General features: G+C 40.4%; 1 long non-coding RNA gene across 1 annotated transcript; it reads left to right on the top strand.

Annotated features, from left to right (window-relative positions):
* Positions 1 to 2,266: 2,266 nt before the first annotated feature.
* On the top strand, positions 2,267 to 3,722 carry LOC142157739 (uncharacterized). The gene is made up of 3 exons (XR_012692595.1): positions 2,267 to 2,397; positions 2,945 to 3,026; positions 3,532 to 3,722. It is a non-coding gene; the product is annotated as an uncharacterized LOC142157739 (long non-coding RNA).
* The last annotated feature ends 12,791 nt before the right edge of the window (positions 3,723 to 16,513 follow it).

Raw genomic sequence — 16,513 nt, 5'->3', positions numbered from 1 at the left:
GGAGTGCACACTCCATTCCCCATTCATGACACTTTCCAAAATGGAGTGCACACTCCATTCCCCATTCATGACACTTTCCAAAATGGAGTGCACACTCCATTCCCCATTCATGACACTTTCCAAAATGGAGTGCACACTCCATTCCCCATTCATGACACTTTCCAAAATGGAGTGCACACTCCATTCCCCATTTATGACACTTTCCAAAATGGAGTGCACACTCCATTCCCCATTTATGACAGTTTACAAAATGGAGTGCACACTCCATTCCCCATTCATGGCACTTTCCAAAATGGAGTGCACACTCCATTCCCCATTCATGACGGCTGCTGGAATCGAGTGCACAGTGCATGGCTAATTTTCTAAATTGTGTTAAACTGTTGGGCAAACATTCGGCTTTATCTGAAATATTTATTAGAAATCTCTTGATTCTCATCAACTAACAATTATCATTAGTCTCAATATGCAACATGGATTATTTCACAGTAGTTGATGGTGCCTTTTCAATATAATAAAATAATAATACACATATAATAACTGTACACTTTTTGTTGGAATTTACACGCATTATTTTTGCTATTGTAAATGAAGTGTTCGATTACCACAGGGTAAGTTTTTACAGCAACACAAACCTTGTAAGGATATTAAGGATCCCTAAGACACAAGTGAAATAGTGAGGTCTCGAGCACACGTTTGCAACCTTCAAAGGTGGATTGGCTAACTGCTATGCCACTGTACAAGTGATGGTGAGAACAGAATAGAATAACAATGAAAGATGAGCAGCAACTTCTCTCATAAGTTGGTGTCCTTAAAAGATGGTGAAAGCTCCAAATATTTTCACATATTATACACTGTAAGAATTTGTATATGGTGAGTAAAAATGTATGCATATTGAAATATATCCATGTTCATTAATACAAATCAAAAGTATATTAATATTGCTACCATTTTTGTGTTGTCTTTTTGGGGTAAGCACTTAGCTTTTTCTACTTCTGCCAGTACAGATTGACTATGTCTTTGCAATAAAGTCTTTTGCAACAACTCCTTTGATGTGTTGTAAGTGATCACACTGTTCAACATGACATATAGGCAGATTAAACACCAAACCATATATACAAAAGCACTCTTAGATAAGTCACAGAGTGGAATAAATACACTCAAACATTGACATAAACAAAGGTAAGCCACATACACGCATGACTCGGGGGTCAAACTCATTACCTTATCATTGCAAGGTTATTTCTTTATCCACTAAGGTATACTTCAGATTGAAAAACCCACACCAAACTGCACAATAACTATTTTGGTCAGCTGAATCGCTGTGTTAGGTCTGACAAATCTGGCAGGTTGCATTTATTGTTAACGGCATGACGGATAACGTGCTATTAAAATCATAACCCTACATAGACACACATAACTAAAAAAAATTGCTTGTCGAACGCATCAGGACCTTGAAAGACTTCACCTTAAAAAAAAAAAAAAAGGTAGCAAGTTGCGTATCTTGCATATTTTTATTTATGTTGTACTTTAGTGAGTATGCTTAATGGAGGCTTGTAAATCGCTTTGTGCTTATGGTTGACCTGTGGGCTCGAACTCCTGCACTTAGTATTGGTGGGTGGAATACATAACCACTACACTATAGTGTCACACATAAAGCTGTCACATGTTAATTTAACACATGTAAATGATTTATACGGAATATAATTATAGTCAAAACTATTTTAACCTTAATATTGCCACAGCACTAACAGCTAAGCGCATGATTTACATCGGAAATAATAGTTTAAATCTCGACTTACCGTACATTGAATCTACTTTGCTAACATGGCAGGTGACTTTTAGGCTAAAACACACTTATTTAATTCGTACGCACCTGTGTGCTCTTAATGACTTCTGTCCGGCATACTCTCCGGCATACTATTAACTAATTACAGTGGTAGTTAAAAATACCTTGCTGGCACTTCTGTGTTGTTGGGAGTTTCACAGTTCTGGGTAAATAGACTGTAGATGGTCAAATGTTTTTTAATCTAATGTTTACTGCTGTACCTTACTCAGCACTCAGTATGTTTAAATATTTAACTATATGTTGGTGAGCTAGAAATCTTTATTGTTGCTGAAATGGCTTAATGTACTGTGCTAGTGGTTTTTATGTAGAAGGTTATTGGAAAAGTGTTTGGCTAGCTGCAGAGTTTTAATATTTAGCCCACTGTGTATACTTAGAGGCGGAACTGCATACAGACCTCTAGAATGTAGTGAAATTAATAAATATTATCCCTTTTCATTCCCAAATTTTTTACCTGTTTACCCTCCCCCACAGATATCGGATCTGCTGCCGAATCTGGTACTGTCATTGTTTGGGATCTGTGGCATTTAAAGACAATCTTGTCTGTGTGTGTGGTAAGTAGAAATCAGATATTGTTTCTTACATACCCCTTGTTAAAACACCTTGCAGTAAGAATGGGCAGGCTTTTATAATTTCATTATTTGTGCTCTAATCACTTTAATTAAAGTGGTGTTTTTTGGCTCTACCTTAAAGACACATTAACACTCTGTATTTAGTGTTTCACTCCCTTCACATTTGTACGCCACATAAAGTTAAATATAACTAATGTGAATTGTGAAAGGGTCTATGGCGATGGTAAGTATCACGTTTGCAAGCACTTTGGTGGTGGTTCTATATGACTATATGGTGTTTGAACAATGAATAGAGTTTGTTTCTGTAATTTTGGTTCAAAAGGTTTTTTGTTTTTTTAAAAAACAAACTCTCCTTCCACATTACTTTCATCTACTTAAGGACTGTCCTTTTATACCATTAAGAGAAACATGAATAACAACATCATTGTAAGTATTGGTTGTTTAATTTGTGGCAAAGTCACACAATACAAAGTCTAAACGTTTTACCTAAGTGGTGGTTTGTGATCTCTTCCTTTTGAAACACATACAGGCACTCCTGGAGTTGGAGTACATTATGCATCACAAGGGGCCTGCTCCTGTGCCCTGTCCTAACCAGCAACTACTTATTCAAGGTTAGATGATGTAAGGTATGGTAAGTTCAAATGTCAATATGAATAGACATGGACTGGTGTGATAGTGAAATGTCTAATATGTGTGTTCATTTTTTAAAGAAAACATTGCAACCTGTATTTAACCTTTACAATGTGTGTAGAAAGTATATTTTCATGCCTCTAAGTTTTGCGTCAATGTCTTTTGCTAAATGCACCTTAGTGTGCTAGATTTCATCTACAGCCTAATGTCGCAACATTAATGATTTTTAGTTAAAATGTTTGCTACAGTTTGCCCAGTCCAGACTTTGCACACTTGATGCTTGTATTAGCAAAGTCACAAAAGGCACTAATGGTCTAGTATGTAGATGTCCCCTAGTGTCATAATGTGTTTGCTAAATTGTGATATTTTAAATGTACCCTAACTCTGGTCATTTATCCATGTGAGGTTTATAGGTTATTGTTTGGCACATATAGTGTGTTGTAGTGGTCATTTTTCTCAATTTTTTTGTTTGTCTTATATCTACAGGCTGTATATTACACTTGGCCTGGAGTGCTGGTGTTTGTGGCATTGCACTTTCCTTTTGAGTTGGATTTTGGAGTGGTGCAATTTGTGTCTCACTACATGTTGAAGTATTTCTCCAGAGCTCCAAGCCTGCTTATGTCTCTCTTCAGTCTGGCCACATTGTCATCTCTTCATCCAAGGAACTTTGATACACACAGACCATAAACTTCTTTGCTATGTTTTTGTTTTGATTCATATATGTAATAAATATATCTTATCCTGCAAATTACTCTGCAATCTGTTGTCATGCCATTTTGTACCATTACTATAGTGCAGTGATTTCTCTTTGAATTGTCGAAGTCAGCAAATTGGATAAAGTCATTTCAATTAAAGTCTAGCAAACTTGGTTGTCTTTGTAGCAAGGGCATGCTACGGTGTGAAAGGGCGTACGCATCCACTACACGTGGCAGCAACAGTAATTGGTCTTTTACCATACATTCGCACATACACGCATACTTATAAAATAGTACACATTAATGGTAGTTGCAACACATAGTCAGTTATGTCGAAATATAGTAGTATTTATATGTTATATCAAGTTACATGCATATTAGTGAAATACACGGAACGGGTTAAAGGAATAACATCATGAGTGGTATCATAATGAACCTTGTTACATATCCTACTGTTTGGTTCACTCTGCGAGGGAATCGCAGAGTGCATACGCAAGTTATGAATGATAGGGAATTATGAACTACTTAAGACTAAGGTATCCTGGCGGGAAGAGCAGAGCATACCCCCTGCAGAGATGACCCCCTCCTTTGGATTCCTTAGGATGAACCAGCCAATGATTGACGACCCCTTGGACATTCCTGAGACCCGGACCAATAGATGCAAGCTATACCATCTTCATTGTATTACTGTATTTGATTGTGTATATAAGCAGCAGCTTGTGATCCAGAGTGCAGACATCTTGTCCCCAGACTTCAGGATTGAATGACTGCACTGGATCCAGAGCGCCTGCGATAAGTAACGGCTGTATTTACTATTACTTCGCTTGAGCATATATATATTCTATTATTTGCGAATAAATCTCTGTGCTTTGGAAACACAACTCGAGGTTCGACAATCGTTATTGGTTAGCAACAATACGCACATAACAATTTGGGGGCTCGTGAGCTTTGGAGGTTTCATTGCCGATTATACGCAAGACCAACGGATTTTGGTTCCTCAACAAAGGGTGGAGACGCGTCATAAACGGGTAAGAACGTATGGTGTTCAAAACCTGAATTTTACTCTGTGTTGCGAAACCGAATGTCCGTTTTGCATTATCTAGGGCACGCTAACTAGAACCTAGGGACAAAAGAGAAGACTGTTTCTTTTTACTGTCATTGTGCGTTTTAACTGTATTGCATTGCTTAGCGTATGTGTATTTCCTGCTGTGCGTACGCGAACTTCCGGTAGATTTGCCACGTGGTTAAACAATTGATTTGATAGTTATACATGCATAGTATAAATCACTTGTGAAAGTCTCTGAAACACTATCACTATTGTTGGGAACATTGTTGATTTTCTGCGCAGAAAACTAAGGTGTATGTGTTTGGTGATTGTATGATTTTGAAGTGAAAGTTGATTTACTGTCAAAAAGACAGGGATATCGGTTGCCGCTTGATGAGGCGGGCTTGCAACCGAGGTAGTATACAAGGCAGGTGTACTGGCAGCAAAAGCCCTGTTTGAAAAGAGAACAGTTAAAAAGCTTTTGGAAACTTTCTCCCCAAGGGCAATCGCAAGGTTTAGCGATAGTTAGTATTATTAAGCGGTGCGATCGGACCGCATGGTTTTGCAACCGTGCTGGTGACTTGGGTTGAACGGCTGAGAGGAATTACGCTGGTACAAACGGGTATAAAACTCCGGTACTACCAGTTCAGTAATACTCAACAGATTTTGTGGAGAGCCAGGATATCGAGGAGCTGATATTTCTGTTGTCCATAGTGATATTTCTGGGTTAGGAGGTGTGTGGGCATAGCCTGTGAAACCGTCCACGGATAAAAATCTCTAGTAAGTTCTGTTTGAAAGGAGAACAGGTAAAAAGTCTTTTTGCGTAGCGTTGAGAAATAGGTTGTTTTCACAATGGGTGCGAAGCAAACGCTAGAGATGGTTGATGTTGTGCTGCTTAAGGAAGGACCGCTGGGGTCAGCTAGGTATCTTATGTTTAAGAAATATGGTGCATACGCAACTGCGTATTGCAACACGTGGGTCAAGATGACCAAAGATTGTGATAGGCCTTTCCCAACAATAGGAAGTTTTTATTCAGAAGTACTAAATAACGTAAGAGATAAAGTATGGTTGATTAAGTCAACGAAAAAGAGAAATAGACATAATGATTGTTTAAAATTGTGGCAAATGGAAGGTAACACGTGGCAGAGCAGCGAATGCAAACCGGAAGTAGGCGTGGTGAAAAGCGCGCGCAAGACGGATGTAACCGGTGAGAAGCGTGGCGAACTCAGCGCAAGCGCGCCCCCGCCACCTTATGTGGCGGGAGGGGTAAGTACGGCCGTTGTTAAAACTGAAAATAGAAAAATTGCTAAGTTGTATCCTGTTTTAAGCCAGTTTAAATCAAGTGTATCTGAAAGTGAAGATGAACCCACTGTGATTTCGGCCATTGCCCATGCTGTTAGTGTACTAGAGGCTCAGCGCAAGTACGAGAAAATGGCTGAGATAGGTGAGAGTAGCGTGATCACTAGGAGTGAAAGCGTTCTAAATCTAGAACCAGCAAATCCTGTAGTGTCCCCTGAAGTCAGTGTACCAGAGGGTGCGTTCCCGGTCCGCACAATATCAGTTCCCAATGGGAAACCGGATAAGGATGGTGTAGTTCCTTTAAGAAATGTTACAATGGGAATTACGTTCCATTATGACTGAATTCCCAGATCCTAGAAAAGAGTTGGCAAAGTGTTAGAAATTTGTTAAAGACTTAGGAAATGCCCACGAACCAACCAATAAGGATTGGCGTGTAGTGTTGAGGGCGTGTCTTCCTCCCAATACTAACATACAAAAATTTATTGAAGATTGTTTGTTGGAGGAAGATGACACCTTGACTGATGAGATTAACCAAAAAAATATAGCACAAATTGTCAAACACTTAGCCATCTATTTTCCAGTAGTGGTATATTGGAGCAAGATTTTCACCATTAAGCAAAAGGATAGTGAAACAGCAGCAGACTATTTTTCTAGGGCGCTAGCATCAATAACACACTTTACCGGAGTAACTGACATAAGAGAGGATCCACATCACAGGGAAGTAGCTGTAGGAGTGTTAATGGATGGTCTTAGGGAAAATTTAAAAACCAGAGTACAAACCTCATTACCTAACTGGAGAGGTATCACAGTAGACTCTTTAGGGAGTCTGCTGTGGAACATGACAAAAATATCTTTAGAAAGAAAGAAAAGAAAGGTGATAGGTTGATGACGGTGAGTATTCAGGCTTTAGAAGGAATACACACACAACCACAATCATACCAAGCATACAACTCAAGTAAAAAGGTCATGGTATGTTTTCGCTGGAAGAAAGAGGGACACATAAGGAGATTCTGTCCAGAAGCAAGGAAAGAAACATCAAGGGGGGAATCATATAGGTATCCTCCACGGAGAAACACACATAGGCAAGAGAACACACAGCTACCCGCGCATATTATAGCAGCAAATGCTGCGCGAGAAAATGATAGTCAGCGCTAGGGGTCAGGTCATACCTGTAGTCTACAGCCAGTGAGGTTAACTGAGAGTCAGAGTGAAGAACCAACAATGATAGTTGACATAGCTGGTAGGAAACAAACTTTTCTTGTAGATACAGGGGCTGCCCGATCTGTGATAACCTCTCCTTTCAATCTACAGGTGACCAGTAAAACTATTCCAGCTGTGGGGGTAATGGGAAAAGTGTTACATTATCCTCTAACTAAACCCGCTGAAGTTACTATTGGCCCTCTGCATACTAAGCATTCGTTTCTCTTAGCTGCAGCGGCTCCTACTAACTTGCTAGGGAGAGACTTGTTATGTAAAATGGGATGTGTCATATACTGTACTTCAGATGGTGTGTTCCTAGATATACCCGAGAAGGTTGCACATGAGGTACAGGACATATTGGACACCCCTCAAATGTTAATGTTACACTCTCCTGTTCTAGAGCAAAGTCCATCTCAAGTAAAGGGGATGTTGCTGGAAATACCAGGTTCCCTATGGACCAGAGATGGACAGGACACTGGACTGATGGCAAACGTAGCCCCTGTCATGGTCAATCTAAAAAGTGGTAGGGTAGCTCCAAAAATCCCACAGTATCCATTAAAACCGGAGGTGGAACTAGGGGTATATCCTGTTATTGAGAGGCTGTTACAACAAGGGATTTTAATTCGTACAGCCAGTACAGCAAATAGTCCCATTTTCCCTGTGAAGAAGAATGTGGGGAGGGGCTATAGATTAGTCCAGGACTTAAGGGAAATTAACAAAGTTGTTGAGAGCCAATTCCCCGTAGTGCTGAATCCAGCTGTCATCCTCATGCAGATTCCACCGTCTGCCAGTCATTTTACTGTCATTGATCTATGTTCTGCTTTCTTCTCAGTCCCTCTTCACCCTGACTGCTAATATCTTTTTGCATTCTCCTACAGGGGAGTGCAATACACATGGACCAGACTACCCCAGGGGTTCATTGACAGCCCCAGTATTTTCTCCCAAGCCTTACATGACTGTTTGCAATCCTTTCAACCCCACAATGGGTCTGTTCTAATTCAATATGTGGACGATTTGTTGTTGTCCTCTGATTCTTTTATGTCATGTTTACATGATACTAAATTGTTGTTGCCTTATCTTTCACAAACAGGGCACAAGGTGGCAAAGGATAAATTACAGCCATGTCAGACTAAGGTCAAATACTTAGGACACTGCCTCACTAAGGGGCTAAGACACCTGACAACCGACAGAATTGAGGCCATACAACACATGACCCTGCCGCAGAGCCAGAAGCAGATTCGTACTTTCTTGGGGATGTGTGGATACTGTAGATCCTGGATCCCAGGTTTTTCTATTCTGGCATTACCATTGCAGGAGCTAGTCTCTTCCTCAAAACCAGAACGTGTTGTACACACAGAAGAGTCAGAGCAAGCGTTCTTTAATCTTAAAGATAGTCTGACTAGAGCACCTGCATTGGGAATACCTGATTATGAAAAGCCTTTTGAGCTATTTTGTACAGAAGCTGATGGCTGTGCAGCAGGTGTCCTCGCACAGAAACATGGTGACGCTAGCAGACCAGTAGCATACTACAGTGCACAATTAGACAATGTGGCAAGATCACTCTCAACATGTCTCAGAAGTGTAGCAGCAATGGTCCTTCTAGTAAATAAGAGTGAGGATGTAGTATTAGGACATAATTTAACCATCTATACACCCCATGCTGTATCAGCTCTGTTAAATTCAGCCCAAACCAGACATGTTTCTTCAGCTAGATTCACAAAGTGGGAACTAGCCCTGATGGCACCCTCAAACATCACCATCAAACGATGTAGCACCTTAAATCCAGCTACATACCTTCCGTATGTGTCTCTAGAGACACAAAGGGTGGGAGGTGAGGAGACCCTGGTTGATGATGAGTTAGGCAAGAATACTGACACGCATGACTGTATGGAACACCTGAATCAGACCTTTACTGCAAGGCCCGACATACGTGACACCCCCTTAGAAAATGTAGATTTTACGTTTTATACAGACGGAAGTTGCCATAGACAGACAGAGACAGGAGAGCTATGTACTGGTTACGCTGTTGTAGACGATCAGGATGTGGTAGAAGCTGAACCCCTTGGCCCACCTCACTCAGCCCAGGTGGCGGAACTAGTAGCACTAAGGAGAGCGTGTGAATTGGCAGAGGGTAAATCAGCCAATATATATACTGACTCTAGGTACGCCTTCAGGGTAGTGCACGATTTTGGGGCCATTTGGCGTCTTAGAAACTTTACGACAGCAGCAGGTACACCAGTGGCACACTCACAACACATAAAAGGACTTCTGACGAACATACTATCCAAGCCTGGCTGAAGCAGCACACGGCCTGACTCACCTGGGTAAAGAAGGTATGTGCAAACTGGTGAGAGCATACTGGTGTGCTCCCGGATTTTTCTCTCAAGCTGGTAAGAAAGCAATGTCATGTCTTACTTGTTTGAGGAAAAATGTTGGGAAACTATTCCAACTGAGCCATCCCACATCCCTCCTACAGATGGACCTTTTCAGGTAATACAAATTGACTATATCCAATTACCACCGTGCAGGAATCTAAAGTATGTGTTAGTGTGTATTGATGTGTTTTCTGGTTGGGTAGAAGCATATCCAGCAGCCACTAATACTGCTGTGTTCACTGCAAAGAAAATTGTACAAGACTTTGTGTGTAGGTTCGGTATCCCTAGAATCATTGAAAGTGATAGGGGTACCCATTTTACTGGTGATATCTTCCAAAATATGTGTAAACTCATGGGAATCAGTAGCAGACTTCACACCCCTTACCGACCACAAGCCAGTGGTAAGGTGGAGAGAGTAAACGGTACTATCAAGAACAAACTGGGTAAGATAATGGCTGAAACTGGGTTGGCATGGCCTGAGGCTTTGCCGTTGGTCCCCCATAGCATTCGAACCACTCATAGACCTTCTCTTAATCTGTCCCCCTTTGAGATACTGTTCGGCCGACAACCTCATTTGATCGTGAGTCCACAAGATGACTTAAAGTGTAATAATGAAGTGACTGTACAATATCTTATAAGAATGAGTAGACAGCTGAAACAACAACAACAACAACAAAAACTAAAAATGCTGTCACCCGGTATGCCAGAAACGAACTGTCATGATGTTGAACCTGGAGACTATGTTATGATCCGCAATTTCTTACGTTCAGGTTGTTTAACAGACCGTTGGGAAGGCCCGTACCAAGTGCTGCTGACCAGTACTACATCACTGAAGGTTGCAGAGAGAGACACTTGGGTCCATTCCACCCACTGCAGGAGAGTCCATAATCCGGAGAAAGTGCAAGATAAAACTCAGACCGACGACAAAGAGCTGTCACTTGTGAGCCTGTTCCGGGAGACATAAAGCCTGCAGTTGAGACACCTGAACTAGAGACGTTGCCTCAGAACTATCTTTCCAGCGATGGAGTGGCGGTTTTTGTTTTTCTTTTGTTCCAAGATTTTCCTTGTTTTTACTTTTTCTAGGACATTCTATTTTTGTGAAGGAGGATGGAGGACGGGAGGAGAGTTCTGGGAGTGATACGGATGAAATGGAGGCCAAAGAAAAGTTAATAGGATACTCTGAGCAGCCCATTATCAAACTTGGTCCAGGGGTTATGAAAAGGTCTGCTAGCTCAGGAACTCGGAGGCAGTGTGAAGGGGCTATTGTCTGATGAGTATTGTATCTGCAAGTTCTGCGACTCCCTAGTTGAAGAGAGATGCATCCAACGATGCCAGTCCCCCAGTACTCTGAATATAGGCGGGCATCCTTTGGAGGATTATCACTCCCTGGTGGGTAAGGTGCTAAACCAAACCGAGTGTTGGGTGTGCTCTCACGTGCCTCAAGGGCAGCATAACATAGGACTAGTGCCATTCCCTCTAAACATATCCGAAGTACTCGAATTAAGGGGTGGGAGGCCCATAGAAGGGAGGTACAATAATACTAGGTCCCCTAGTCTGACGCTCCGACGATACTCCATAGGCAGATCTTTGCTGTGCCTAAACATATCTCATGCAAAGAGCCTGGAGAATTGGGAGGCTGACCTATCAGATCAGACAATGGCTCGCCACACTCATTTTAGAGGGAGACTGACAAGGTCACTACTAGGCAGGAATGTTGATGGAGGTCACAAATTAGGGCGTATAACCAAACATAAGAAGGTATCCATTGGAAAAGTCTCTACAGATAAATGTAAAAATGTCATTAATGCCGACACGTGTCTAGAGCAGATGGAGACACTAGGCATGGGTAGTTTTATCAAAACTCTGTGTGATATAATTTATGGGCATACTGTTCCTTATGTTCTCCCTGAGGATGTGTATTTTGTTTGTGGAAGAAAAGCTTATTCCTGGGTAACTCCGAGTTCCAAGGGCTTGTGTTTACTAGCTAAACTGGTTCCTGAAATCATGACTATTACTCATGAAGAAATGGTAGATATTCACAAGACTACATCACCACCATACATACACACACAGTATGAACACCGTGGCAAGAGAAATATGATTCCTGGTGAGGAACCCATAGCTACAAAGTTGATTAGTGAAACTGCTGGTTTCCAAGTTATGGTTGCTCTAGATCTCACCAGGACCGCTCGGGGAACATTAAACTTTAAATATATCCAAGACCTAGCTAAATTAATAGATAATATCACCGAGATGTATGATGACACTTTCAGTTATACTGGAAGGGAGCTACAAGCGTACAAGAAAGAGTTGGTGCAACATAGACTGGTACTAAATTATCTCACCTCTATTACTGGTGGGTACTGTGTGACACTGGCCACCCAGTTCGGTGTCAAATGTTGCATGTACATTACTAATAATACTGATGACCCTAAAGAGGTTATAGACCGGAAGATGGATGAAATTTTGCAGCTGAAATGGGAATTTCGAAAGAGCCATAATTCTTCGTTATATGAGGTCGGGGAAAAGGTGGCGGGTTGGTTCTCATGGTTGAACCCAGCAAAATGTTTCTCCGGTCTGCGGGAGTGGGTACAGGAAATGATTGCGAGTGTAGGTAAGCTCTTTCTCCTTATACTGGGTGTCATCTTAGCAATTGGTTTAGTTGTCAAATGTGTTCCTACTGTGTTGAAGTGTGGAAAATGGTCTCATAGGAGTGACACTGAGAAAGAGACTGAAAGGGTGGTACCAGATACCGAGATCATGGTCTGTGAAGAAGTATTGTATAATCCTGAACTTGAAACGGTGATTGGGTGATAGTTTATTACACTATCAAAGGGTGGAACTGTCGAAGTCAGCAAATTGGATAAAGTCATTTCAATTAAAGTCTGGCAAACTTGGTTGTCTTTGTTTGAAAAGATGCGTACGGTACGCATCGACGTACAAGGGCACGCTACGGCGTGAAAGGGCGTACAAATCCACTACACGTGGCAGCAACAGTAATTGGTCTTTTACCATACATTCGCACATACACGCATACTTATAAAATAGTACACATTAATGGTAGTTGCAACACATAGTCAGTTATGTCGAAATATAGTAGTATTTATATGATATATCAGAGTTACATGCATATTAGTGAAATACACGGAACGGGTTAAAGGAATAACATCATGAGTGGTATCATAATGAACCTTGTTACATATCCTACTGTTTGGTTCACTCTGCGAGGGAATCGCAGAGTGCATACGCAAGTTATGAATGATAGGGAATTATGAACTACTTAAGACTAAGGAATCCTGGCGGGAAGAGCAGAGCATACCCCCTGCAGAGATGACCCCCTCCTTTGGATTCCTTAGGATGAACCAGCCAATGATTGACGACCCCTTGGACATTCCTGAGACCCGGACCAATAGATGCAAGCTATACCATCTTCATTGTATTACTGTATTTGATTGTGTATATAAGCAGCAGCTTGTGATCCAGAGTGCAGACATCTTGTCCCCAGACTTCAGGATTGAATGACTGCACTGGATCCAGAGCGCCTGCGATAAGTAACGGCTGTATTTACTATTACTTCGCTTGAGCATATATATATTCTATTATTTGCGAATAAATCTCTGTGCTTTGGAAACACAACTCGAGGTTCGACAATCGTTATTGGTTAGCAACAATACGCACATAACAGAATGCACATAAATCCATGTGTATTCCTTCCTAACTATTGTGTAACAGGTATACTTGGTAAATATATTATTTCAATGTGTGGTTCTTTTGTCCTTTGCCACAGACACACCATAGCCTACAAACACATTCTATGGTGTTAATGTTCAGTTATAGAAATTGAGTTTAGTTTGGAGGTTTGTATGTGTGTTTGGTTGCTTAGTAGTTAATTTCTTGTACACTTTACAGCTTTTAGAGGGAACATGGTAGGTGCATAGCAATATAGGCATTTTAAAATGTGTAATGCATACAAATAATACTAAAATGTTACCGGTGTTACGTCCAACACTATCAACTTTTGGCCCTTGCACAAACAGGATAACAATCTTTCGCCTGTGCTAGTGGCACTTTGTTTCAAAGTGGCCCAACACCCACATAGAACATACAAACCCAACACTAACAATGATGGGAAATGCGTTAGTGTCCTAAGCTACTGTAGTCTTGCTACAAGGGCAGATTAACATTATGTGTAACCCACCTTTGGAACAGCAAATAATCCAGTATACACCCTTTTCATGGTGTATTTACAATGTTTCATTATTGTGATAAGTAATACTTCACCTAGTTTGTTAATAGCTCTAGTCTGCGAAATGTCAGTTTACGGCCAACACACTTATTCCAAATTAGCACTAGTTACATTAGTCTGATTACACACATTGTTTGGCAGCAGTCACTTGACATGTTTGGTGCCCCTGACAATGTATGTTTATATTTTTATTGTGGTGTATAAATGTGTAATTTTTAGACAATCCAAATATCTTTTAGATTTCTTTCTGTAAATATAACATATCGACAAAAGGCACATTCCTGCTGGGTTTGACTACAAATCATATGTCAGTGTGTGTGTAAATAGTAAATTATGTTAGTTTTGGGCAGAATAGAAGCTATGATAGTTTAAACATGCTAGTAAATGTGAAGACTCTTTTGTGCCTCTTGCATTGTAACATGGTTTTGTCCAGGACACTGAAATAAGGATACAAATCTTTTAACATCCTTAATCATTCAGGCACAGTGATCATGTGCAATGGGTACCTGTGTCTGTATTTACACGAAATCTCAACATACCAAACGACTCATCATAATAATTTGCACGTGATGTCAATTAACTTACCCTTGTTTAAATAAAATCCACCACTGGAAGGAAGCAAAAACCTAGTGTCATGGCCAGTATAGCAATGAATGAATCAGTGTTCATAAGTAAATAAAGTCTGTTTATAAAAATAAGGTATTAAGGCTTCCAAATTGTTTTGAACTGTCATGCAATTGTGGAATCAGACCAGAGTTTAGTAAAATAACGACTGTATCGAGCAATTTGGGTGACAAACTACCTCTTGATATTCATCACTAGAAGATGTAGATAATGTGGTGTATACTTAATTGGATTAGAGGGTGTGTTTATTTGCCAGAGTAAACCATAATCAAACTGCCATGTTTTAGTGTCCTTCTTACATGATTAGCCAGGCACACAGCAAACAGCTCACACAAGACTACATACACCCTTATATAGTGTAAAAATGTCATGGTCATCTGTATTTCTTGATCCGATTATGGACCCTTGGACTAGCTGGAGCAGGACTGAATAAGAACCTAGCAGACTGGATCATCTTCCTGCTCATGTTCTTGATGATTGTCGAATATAGCAGGGGAATGACCAGTCTGCAAATGTGCACAAAAACTCTGCTTTTGTAATGCAGGCCAGAACACTGGAGCCAAGACCTATCCTCTGGAGAGAAGTGTGTTGTTCGGCCAATGAACAGATCACAGCAGCAGATTTAAATAGGGTGTCCAAAACAACTATTGGCTGATCAGTTAATGTTATCTGAGCTGGTGATTCTGGTTGGTCTGGAATGATCACCTGACTGCATCCAAGCTGAACGCGCCCATGCAGCAGAACAAACAGTGTGTGTTTTCAAATGGAGGTGTGGAGGACGGGAATGTTGCAGACCACCAGAAGGGGCCAAGGTAGCCGTGATATGACAGCGGTGGATGGGGTAAGTGCGCCTAAGATCCCAATTTGAGTCACTAACTATATGTGCTTAGTGCAATAAGGACATTAAGTAACATTTAAAGAAGCGTTATGCTAAAGGGTGATCGGTGTACCACACATTGTGCATTAGTACTATTCTTAAAGGGAAATGCCTTAATAGATCTGTTTCAAATTTCTACAGTCAGAACGGTTCTGAATAGTAGTTAACAATACTTGACCTGTGGCATTATGCAAAAAATTGTTAGGAGTATTTTGGTGCCATTTGCACCTGTTTTTTGCAGCTACTTTGTGTCAGCTTACAAAAACAATACTTTCTTTTCAGGATGATTTTTGCAACCTATAAAGGGCCACTGTATTAGTGGCACGCTTGTTTTAAAAACATTTACTCACACAAAGCAAGAAACACTGTGGAAAATTCATTCTGAAGCTTAGCTTGATAAACTTCTTGTTTAAGTCTTCTTGACCAAACCATGGGCCTGAATCATTATAGAAAGTTAAGGCAAAGTAACTAAGTCAGGCAAAACCATGTAGCATTAGAGGGGTATGTTTTAAAAATGGAGCTTGCTGTTTCTTATGGGGGGTAGGAGAGGTCCTATATGAACTTAACATTTCCGTGTTCAAATAAGCTAACAAGTATTTGTGCGCTATATTAAGATACAGACAGTATTTAACTTTAGCCAAAAAACGTGTGATAATTTACTACCCCTTGCATTATTACATGGTTTCTAGCAGATTATTGTAATAAGGATCCTTTGCATTTATGAACCTGAATCAATCTGGCACTTCCTTTTGGACACCACACTGAAATTAGATACCTATTCATTAAAGAACCTTAATGATTCTGGCCGTGTGTTCCGAGTTAATATTTTGCTTAGACTTGATAACAAGTATTGCGTAAAAGAAACCATAATAGATTATGTAATAGTAAATAAAGAAACACATACTTATATTAAAAAAAAAAAAAATTAATTGTGAAACAAGAATACATATTTTTAAAGCAATATATGACATAAGGTTTCTTCACCAAAAAAAACAATTTTTTTCGTTTTATCTTTTTGTATGGAGTCGGAATGGACTGTGTCTGACTCCTACTTCTTGTCACCCGTGATGTAGAGGAGTCAGAGGAACCAGCCAAACCTGCATGGGA

This window comes from Mixophyes fleayi, chromosome 5, assembly GCF_038048845.1.
Source record: "Mixophyes fleayi isolate aMixFle1 chromosome 5, aMixFle1.hap1, whole genome shotgun sequence".
NCBI lineage: Eukaryota > Metazoa > Chordata > Amphibia > Anura > Limnodynastidae > Mixophyes > Mixophyes fleayi.
The sequence above is the reverse complement of the archived record's forward strand: the minus strand, read 5'-3'. Positions and strand labels throughout refer to the sequence as shown.